This window comes from Lathyrus oleraceus, chromosome 1 (assembly GCF_024323335.1).
Source record: "Lathyrus oleraceus cultivar Zhongwan6 chromosome 1, CAAS_Psat_ZW6_1.0, whole genome shotgun sequence".
Lineage (NCBI taxonomy): Eukaryota > Viridiplantae > Streptophyta > Magnoliopsida > Fabales > Fabaceae > Lathyrus > Lathyrus oleraceus.
Genome location: NC_066579.1, coordinates 218,391,609 through 218,402,328, shown reverse-complemented (window position 1 = coordinate 218,402,328; position 10,720 = coordinate 218,391,609). Strand labels below are relative to the sequence as shown.

Genomic DNA, 10,720 nt, shown 5'->3' with positions numbered 1-10,720 from the left:
ATACAGAAATGATGATTAAGGCCATGGTATACGGGGTTTCGGGAATGATTCCTATACTTACGAAGTCTATGGTGCTAAAATAATACTGATGTTTCGCAAAGTTCTCCCAAGTCACCGCATCCTTACTCAAAACATGTCTTTTAAAACCTGAAAACTTTTCGGAATAACACTGTTTTCTTTTGCAAAAAAAATTTGGTGGGGCTAAAGGTATGGGGAGATTAGATTGTACTAAAGATACACTATATTTGGTGACTCGTCAGACTCATGCATTATACTAAAAAGCAAAATAAACAACTAAAAGGAAATAAAAATAAACAAACTATCTAAAAACAACAAAGAAAACTGAAAATAAAAGAAAAGCGATAAAGGCTCCTCCCACACTTAAATCGAACATTGTCCCCAATGTTTCGAAATAAGATAAGGGAAGAGTTACCTGGAAACCTATTGCTGACCACTGGTGCCTTCGCCATCCTGAGGTGGACGACGGGATCGGGTACTACGACGGTCTCGCTGAACCATCCTGGCCTGCAAGGCATCCTGAGCGACCCTCACCTCTCGAAGCTTACCTATAATGGAACCCTGCATGGCTTCAATGAGTGCCATGTGTTGCTGGTGGTATTGTTGCTGACGGGCTTGCGTATTCGTAATCGTAAGCAGGGACTATAGAATAGTGTCGTAGGACCTGTCTGTCCTCCGCTGCGACTCTTGCATGAAGCTCATGTTGTCCGCCAGTTGTTGTTGGATGGTAGAGAGTAGGTCATCTCGCCTTTGCTCTCTAGCCATATGGTCACGCCACGTCTCCTCTGTAATATAGAAGCTAGGAGTGGTACCTGCAGAAGAAGAAGATGGTGCGGTGTGTGGTGGTGAAGGATGATGGGGGGACACATGGGGTACGGAAGATCTCTATCTCCGATCATATTCATCATCAGTGTCATGTCCCGCCTCATCAGGAATGTTAGGAGGAAGAGGACCCAAAACAGGTGGAGCATCTAAAGCGTAGGTCCAATTCCTTTCATCTCGTACATCTGTACGTCTAGTGCAAGGTAAAACAACAGATGGGATGGCTACACCATGAACCATAAGCATATAGCCTCCTTCCCTCCTCAAACGGCACAATTTCATGTCTCTTAGAAATGTTAGGTTGATTGTGCGAGGAGGTAAGGGGTCTAGGGTAGCCATCTCATTGTTCAGGTTAAGTGCCCGAGCAATAGACGTGATCAATCCACCAAAAGAAATCGGTCCCGCTTTATTCAAAGTTAAAGTCATATGGGCAAGCACGAACGGGACCGAATTAATTCGTCTATTTGTGAGGCTTCCTTGCAAAAATAGAAGCTCTCTAGCATTAACCTTATTTGGATTCTCCCGGCCAAAAATAGTACATGCCAACAAATATCTAAAAACTCTGATGGTCGGGTTGTGGATAGTTGAGGCAAGAACTCCTTCAAAAGAGTTTATGGAAGTGTTTGATAAACGCTCCCAGAAGGAAAATACCTCAACCGACCACTCTGAATCCAAAGGGGCCTCACAAATAGCACCGTCCCCATGAGGGATTCCTAACAAGCCTGCCAGTTCGTCGGTACTGAATTCATATTCAACAATAAACATTCTAAATCTGACAGTACCAACTGTGATAGCAGTGTTAGGGTTGACAATATAGATTAAGGAACTCAAAAATTCAATTGTCAATCGCTCATAGGTAGGTTCTTTGTTGGAAAAGAAATCATGCAAACCTAAATTATCTAATAAATGAAATATGCTATAATAGATACCTAAAGTGTAGAGACAGTCTTCATCAACATACCTTGTCGGAAGGATCTCCCGATTTTGCAACCGTTCGATGATTTTTCTTTGTCTATCTCCCGGTTTCCCTCCTCGAAGAATGAATCCATTAAACTCCATTTTAAAGCTCTTGAAAAGTGACGAAGAAGATGAAGTGGAATGTGAAAAGGTTGGATTTTTAAAAAATCCGACGGATGAAATCGAAAATGGAAATCGAAATAATGATTTGTACGGTGTGGTGGTTAGAAAGGTATGAGCTTTTTATGGGTTCAAGGATGTTTTTCCAAGTTGAAAAAATGGGTTTGGAAGGTTGTAAGGTGTGAAAATGGTGAAGGAATGGGTTCTGCCCCGACCTTTTACAGACGCTGTGGCGGGCGCCACAGGGCCTATGGCGGGCGCCACAAGGCAAAATCTGGCTGGGTCAGATTTTGGTCCTTTGGTTTGGGCTTCTCTTGTCTTTTGGCTTTGAGAGGTCCGAATAGCATTTGTCTTGTGATTTCCTAGTATCATTGGCTTGCATAATTTTTATAGAAGTAAAAATAAAAGATAAAAATAAAAATAAAACAAAAATTAAATATTAGACTAATAAATAAATAAATAGAAAATGCAAATAAAACAAACGTAAGGCATATATAGATAAAAACAGAAATATCAATGTAAAGACATAGTTTATATAATATTCCAAATACGATAATATAAAATGAGTTATGTAAATACGAGAAATATAAAAAGAGATAAAATAAGACGAAATGGTGAGATCATATAGTAGGGATGTCGTCTTCCTAAGTGGATCCACGGAGCATGGCTATCTCCTGCCTGAGCTCTGCGATCTCCTGATATAGACAGTCGGCTTCAGTAGCATGGGTGAGATCAGACACTCCCATCTGTAAAGTGAGGTCAGCCACCTCCTGTCTAAGCTCTGCGATCTCTCTACGACACTCAGCAATCTGGGTGCGTATGTCGGGTGTCTGCAATGAACGATTATTAGAGAAAACAGTGATTCTGGGAGATGGTGGTGTAGGCGTGTATTCAGCAACGGGTGGTGATCTCGGATCCTCGACGGTCTCTCCCTGGCCCTCTAGAGCATAACTCCAATTCGCTGGATCATGCACACTGGTCATCATAGGATCTGGCAGTGTGAAATAATGGACATCCTCACTATCTACCAGCAATCGGAACTGACATGGGTGGAAAGAGGCTCTCCTCATCAACCCTCTGGTCAAACAGAAGTCGATGTCCATGGTAGTGTACCCACAGTAGATCCGGAGATGTGACAGCTTGCGAGACAGACCTAAAGCGACAGGAATCTGTGTGATGATTTCGCCTACATGGATGACTCCTTCGGTAGATCTGGAGATACCGCTGAGACTATATAACAAGAAGTTCCCACATGCTACTGGACGAGACTGGGATGCACAAAATAATAGGAAGATCTCCTCTTCACTCAGTAGCGTCTCTGCATCTGGTCTTCCCAGGAAGGAATGTGCTAATATCATCTGAAAGTATCTAAAGGCGGGGTTATGTATAACATGAGATAGCTGCATAGATGGATCTTGGCTTCCGCCACCTGATATATCACTCCAAAACTTCTCCACCTCCTTACCCAGAAAATATCCCATAGGTGTCTCCGGGATAGCATCAGGAGTGGTCTGGAAACCCAATAGGTCGCCGAACTCTTTCTGGCTGAAAGAGTACTCAACTCCAAAGAGCCTGAAAGTAGCATACCCATCTGGTCCAGAGTATGGGTCATAGTCGAATGAACTCAGGAACTCCAATGTCAGGTTCCGATATGTGTTACTCAAGTCATCAGCAAATTCGTCCCAGTGAAGTTGGTGGCTAAGGAATCGGATACTCGGCTCGATACCCAGTGCCTCCATACAATGTTGATCAGGGTAACGTGTGGGTGCCATAGGGCGCTGATACAGAGCGATGTAGCGTTCTCTCTGAGCATTATCTCTATAGGCCACGTGCATGTCATCGAAATCCTGCATCCTGTAAAAGTTAAGAAAGTGATCCTGAAAAATGCAAACCATTCAAATTTTTAGTCTCGATGCAAAATAAAATAAAATAAAATAAAAATGTAAATAAATGCGAAAAAAGTAAAATGAAAGAAAAACCATGGGTTGCCTCCCACGCAGCGCTTGTTTAACGTCATTAGCTTGACGGTTAGAATTTATACACCTGTAGTAGTAGGGATTGGTGGATCAATCAGGGTGTGGCTCGAGTAGTATGCTGGAATGTCCCCTCCTTCGTAGAGCTTCAGTCTTTGTCCATTTACAATGAATGGAATATAGGTTTGGTTCTTGATTTCTACGGCTCCGAATCTCAGAATCTTGGATACTTCGAAAGGACCAGTTCATCTTGAACGTAGCTTTCCAGGGAAGAGTCATAACCTAGTGTTGAAAAGGAGAACAGAATCGCCTACATTGAAGTTTTTCTTTACTATTCTTTTGTCGTGATAGGCTTTTGTCCTCTCTTTATATATTTTTGCATTCTTGTAGGCCGATTGCCTAAGTTCTTCTGATTTATGAATGTCTAGGGTACGCTTTTCTCCAGCGGCTAGGTAGTCTAAATTCAAAGTTTTAATGGCCCAATAGGCTTTATGCTCTAACTCGAAGGGTAAGTGACAAGATTTTCCATAAACTAGTTGGTAAGGAGTAGTTCCTATAGGGGTTTTGAAAGCGGTTCTATAGGCCCATAATGCTTCTTGAAGCTTCTGAGACTAGTCTCTCCTAGAAATAGAAACAGTTTTCTCCAGGATTTGTTTTATCTCCCTATTAGATACTTCTACTTGGCCACTAGTCTGTGGGTGGTATGGTGTTGCTACTCTATGTTTAACTCCATATTTTCTTAAAAGTTTGTCAAATATTCTTGATATGAAGTGTGATCCTCCATCGCTTATGACTAAACATGGTGTTCCAAATCTAGGGAATATATAGTTTTTAAATAGTTTGATTACTACCCTAGTGTCGTTTGTGGGTGCAGCTATAGCTTCAATCCACTTAGACACATAGTCCACAGCTACTAAGATATACCTGTTTCATAAGGATGGTGGGAAAGGTCCCATGAAATCTATACCCCATACGTCAAAGAGTTCTACTTCCTGAATGTTTCTTAGAGGCATTTCATCACGTCTTGAAATGTTTCTAGTGCATTGGCATCTATTACATTTGACAATGCAAGCATAGACATCACGCCACATGGTAGGCCAGAATAGGCCAGCTTAAAGAATCTTGGCGTATGTCTTAGAGGTGCTCGCATGTCCACCATAAGGTGCAAAATGACAATGCTCGATAATACTATTTACCTCTTCTTCTGGAACGCAACGGCGAAAAATGCCATCTTTACCCCTTTTGAAAAGGAGGGGTTCGTCCCAATAGAAGTTTCTAACATCGTGGAAGAATTTCTTCTTGCGGTGGTAGTCAAGATCAGGGGGTACTATATCAGCAGCTAGGTAATTAACGAAGTCCGCATACCAGGGTACGTTACTTATTGCTAAAGAATTTTGGGGATGCTCATGAGGGCTTAAGTTATTATCTTCAATGGTTTCTACTCTAGCTATCAGTCTATCATAGGCGAAATCATCATTTATGGGTACTAGTTCCAGTTTTAGATGTTCTAGCCTAGAAAGGTGATCAGCTACTACATTTTCAGTGCCTTTTTTATCTCTTATGTCTAAATCAAACTCTTGTAGTAATAGAATCCATCGGAGTAACCTGGGCTTGGCATCTTTTTTACTTAATAGGTAACGAATGGCAGCATGATCGGCGTAAACTATAATTTTTGCTCCTACTAGATAAGATCTAAATTTGTCTATAGCGAAAACTACAGCGAGTAATTCTTTTTCAGTTGTTGCGTAGTTAAGTTGGGCAGCATCTAGGGTTCTACTGGCATAATAAATGGCATGTAATTTTTTATCTTTCCTTTGTCCTAGAACTGCTCCAACTGCAGAATCACTAGCATCACACATTATCTCAAAAGGTTCCGACCAATCATGCAGCTTCATAATGGGTGCTGAGATTAATGCTTGCTTTAAAAGATTAAATGTGTCATTGCATTTTTCATCAAAAATGAATTCAACATCTTTCATTAAAAGTCCAGTTAAAGGTTTGGTTATTCTGGAGAAGTCCTTAATAAAACGCCGGTAGAATCCAGCGTGTCCAAGAAAGCTTCGGACTTCTCTGATGGTTTTTGGTGGTTTTAGGTTTTCTATAACTTCTATTTTAGCTCTATCTACCTCTATACCTTTTTCGGAAACTATATGTCCTAAAACTATTCCTTCGGTCACCATGAAATGACACTTTTCCCAGTTTAGCACGAGGTTCACCTCCACGCATCTCTCCAGGATTTTCTCAAGGTTAGCAAGGCAATTGTGGAAATCAAATCCGCAAACCGAGAAATCATCCATAAACACTTCCATGATACCATCTAGGTAATCTGAAAAGATTGACATCGTGCAGCGATGGAAAGTGGTTGGGGCATTACAGAGGCCGAACGGCATTCGTCTGTAGGCAAAGGTTCCATAAGGGCATGTAAAGGTAGTTTTTTTCTTGATCTTTGGGGTGGATAGGTATTTGGAAGAATCCTAAGTATCCATCTAGATAGAAGAAGTAAGAATGTCTGGCTAGACGCTCCAACATCTGGTCTATAAATGGTATAGGGAAATGATCCTTCCTGGTTGCTTTATTTAATTTTCTATAATCTATACACATCCGCCATCCTCCTTCTAATCGTTTTGCTACATGTTCTCCTTTATCGTTTTGCACGACTGTGATGCCTCCCTTTTTAGGTACTACATGCACAGGGCTCACCCACTTACTATCCGAGATCTGATAGATTATACCTGCCTCAAGTAACTTAAGAACTTCCTTCTTAACAACATCACTCATTATAGGGTTTATTCTTCTCTGATGCTCCCTTGAGGGTTTTGAATCTTCTTCTAGCGAAATCCGATGCATGCATACGGATGGGCTTATACCTTTCAGGTCAGAGATATTATATCCTAAGGCTGAGGGGTGTCTTCGTAAAACGTCTAAAAGTTGGTTTGTTTCCTCTTGGCTCAAGGTAGCACTAACTATAACTAGACGGTTCATCTTTTCATCGAGGAACTCATATCTCAGGTTCTTAGGCAGTTCCTTAAGTTCTAAGGTTGGTTTCTTAGGGCATGGCATAGGATCTGGGGTAAGGGATAAACATTCGTAAAGTTTATCATCGATGTAGGGTTTCTTAAAGTCATCGTCTTCCCTTATGAGAGTTGATGGTAACTTGATTGTTTTTATAATTTCTTTTTGTTCTAATTCTCTAACACATTCATTAATGATATCTAAGGCGTAACACGCGTCTCCCATCACAGGTGCCATAAGAAATTTTGAAAGTATAAATTCTATTTTCTAGTCACCTACCTCAAATGTCAACTTTCCTTTCTTGACATCTATTATGGCTCCTGCAGTTGATAAGAATGGTCTACCTAGAAGGATTGGTATATCATTGTCCTTTTTGATGTCTGTGACAACAAAATCAGTAGGGATAAACAACTGACCTATCCTAACAGGGACATCTTCTAAAATGCCTATCGGATATTTAATAGATCTATCGGCTAACTGAAGTGACATCTTAGTAGGTTGTAATTCTCCTAAGTTTAACCTCTCACAAACTGCTAGAGGCATTAAGCTCACACTAGCTCCTAAGTCTAGAAAAGCTTTTTCGATGACATGATTACCCAAAAGGAAAGGAATGGAGAAATTTCCAGGGTCTTTATCTTTCTTTGCTAATTTGTCCTCGGAAATAGCATTACATTCCAAAGTTTTCGGATCGTCAAGTCTACGTTTGTTGGTAAGGATGTCTTTGAGAAACTTTGCATAAGAAGGATTTGGGTGATGGCTTCTGCGAAAGGAATTTCTACATGAAGTTTTTCTATAACTTTAATAAATTTTTGATACTGTTTATTGATTTGGGTTTGTTTGAGTCTTTGCGGATATGGTATAGGTGGTTTATATGGTGGGGGTGGTACGTAAGTTTTATCTTTAGGTCCTTCTCCTTTCTCTCGACCTTCCTGGTTTTCAGATTCCTCTAGTTCCTTTACTTTGTCCGGGGGTTTGGTACATTCCTTAGAAGTTTCGGGTTCACTCAATCTTGGGTTTGGTGGCTCATCATAAGCGTTTCCACTTCGTAGGGTAATGGCATTGGCTTGTCCTCTCGGATTTTTTTGAGGTTGTCCAGGGAATTGTCCTCCAGGTGTAGTCTGAGGGGCTTGGTTTAAAACTACCTGAGAGATCTGGGTTTCAAGCATCTTGGTATGAGTAACTATTTGGTCAACCTTGGTTCCTAACTGAGCAATCAATTCGTTAACATGAATGTTTTGGTTCATGAACTCCTTGTTTTGTTGGGTTTGAGCAGTGATAAAATTTTCCATAATTTTCTCAAGGCTCGGCTTTGGTGGCACAGGTTGCATAGGTTGATTTGATCTAGGGGCTTGATAACTAGGTCTCGGAGGTGCATTATTTTGAATAGGGTTATTGTTTTTATAGGAGAAGTTCGGATGATTCCTCTGTCCAGGGTTATAAGTATTTGAGTATGGGTTCCCTTGGGTGTAGTTCACTTGCTCGGAGTGGGTTTCGTTTAATAGACTATATTCTACAGATTAGTGTCCTTTGGTTCCACATATCTCACAATCCGACGAAACTGCGGCTACAGTATTTGGGTTTATGCACATATGCTCGACTTTGAGGGCTAATGCGTCCATTTTAGCTTGCATCATGTCTATAGAGCTTAGTTCATGCACTCCTTCTTGGGCTTCCTTCTTCTCAACTGTCACTCGTTCGACTCCCCATGATTGATGGTTTTGAGCCATATCTTCAATGAGGGCACTAGCTTCAGGATAAGGTTTGTTCATCATAGCACCGCCTGCGGCAACTTCGATGGTCATCTTCGTGTTATAGTAAAGTCCATTATAGAAGGTTTGAATGATTAACCAATTTTCTAAACCATGATATGGGCATGCTCGTAACAACTCTTTATATCTCTCCCAAGCTTCGAACAGCGATTCTCCTTGGTTTTGGGTAAATCTAGTTATATGGTTTCGAAGAACGGCGGTCTTACTCGGGGGAAAATATCTAGCAAGGAATACTCTTCTAAGGTTATCCCAAGTCGTAATGGAATTGGGTGGAAGGGAATCTAACCATGATAGGGATTTATCTCTGAGGGAAAAAGGGAATAATCTTAAACGTATTGCCTCAGGAGAAGCTCCATTGGTTTTAAAAGTGTCTGCTAATTGAAGAAATATTTTTAAATGTCGGTTTGGGTTCTCGGTAGCGAGACCTGCGAATTGTCTCTGTTGCACTAGTTGCAACAGGGATGGTTTAAGTTCAAAATTATTAGCTGGGATGGTTGGGTTTACTATACTAGAACTAGGTTCTTCATTTGATGGTTGAGCGAAATCTTTAAGAGGTCTTTGGTTTTGATCTTCGGCCATAGCTCTCTTAATTCTATGAAAGAATAAACGTGCGCGAGCGTAACGTTCAGGTTCTGCCAGAGGATATACTAAGCTTAAACTTTCGGTGTTGTGAGTTCTTCGCATTGACCGGCGGGAAATAGCCTAAGTCTAAACGATATAACAACAGGAAAATGAAATTTGACGAAATTGGTCCCCGGCAACGGCGCCAAAAACTTGATGCGGTCTTTCGCAAGTATACGAACGCGTCAGAGTAATATAAAAGATTGTCGAATCCACAGAGACCAAGTGTCAATCTATCGTTATCTATTGTTATGGTGTTTATCAAAGGTAATCAAAATAGGTGTTTTTAGAGTGTGCAATGAAAAGTAAAGTATCGAATACAGTTTAATTAATAAAGACAGGATCGAATGTAATTCACGTAATCAATTAATAATCCAAGTACTTGCTAATAAAGCTACTTATGGGCAATGTTTCCTACTTTGAAAAGAACTAATTTAACGGGAACTGTCGCTCTCGCGTATTCAGAACCGAGTTATACTCCCTAATCAAACCCTCTTATTGTCACTTATAAAAAGGCGCGCATTGCGTTAGAGTAGTAAACCTATTTTTAAGAAATATAGTATCTTGACTAAGTTGAAAAGTATTATAACCTGGATTTCTTAACCAAAAGAGGTTCTTACGAACCAGACTCTAAACTTATAAACGCGTCCGAAAATAGTTTTAAAATCTATTTTCTTCTTAAGTTAAAAACTCCTAATGAACTAAGCAAAGCGCTTTCGCTGTTTTTGAAATAGTTAAAAACAATTAAGTTTAAAAAGACGTTGGACGGCTTTCGATCTTACCCAACGGAATTGAAGTGCGGGAAAACATTGAAAGTTAAAATAACCCTTAAGTACTTCTACGAACAATTGTACGGATTATCAGTTCAATTACGATCCTTACATTCTAAACTTATAAATTTAGTTAAACATGGTAAAGTAAAAGTGCATTAATTTAAATAAAAGTAGTGCGAGTGCGGAAGGTAAATGAAAGTAGTGCGAGTGCGGGAAATAAATAATTTAAAGCGAGTGCAAGGAAATAAATAATTTAAAGCGAGTGCGAGGAAATAAATAATTTAAAGCGAGTGCGAGAAATAAATAAAGTAAAGCGAGTGCGAGAAATAAATAATTTAAAGCGAGTGCGAGAAATAAATAAAGTAAAGCGAGTGCGAGAAATAAATAAAGTAAAGGCAAGTAATAAAAACCTGCTCCAATCGGAGGGTTGAATAAATTGCAAAGCGGAAATGAAAATGGCGGCAGGATTAACTTCCTTCCAAAGTACTCCAAACTCGATTACAAACTCTATCACAGACTTGATTACACAATTGTGGTAACACTCCAATGCGAAGCGATTACCACTTTAAAATACTGAATATACGCCTAAGTGAAACAAAGTTGCTCTGAGTTTGCCTCTGTTCTAAGTTTGGATGATTGTAAAAGTGATTTCGAG

General features: G+C 40.1%; 1 non-coding gene across 1 annotated transcript; it reads left to right on the top strand.

Moving 5' to 3' along the window:
* The first annotated feature begins 8,759 nt into the window (after nucleotides 1-8,759).
* Nucleotides 8,760-8,866, top strand: LOC127116567 (small nucleolar RNA R71). The gene has a single exon (XR_007801390.1). It is a non-coding gene; the product is annotated as a small nucleolar RNA R71 (small nucleolar RNA).
* Nucleotides 8,867-10,720: the final 1,854 nt, after the last annotated feature.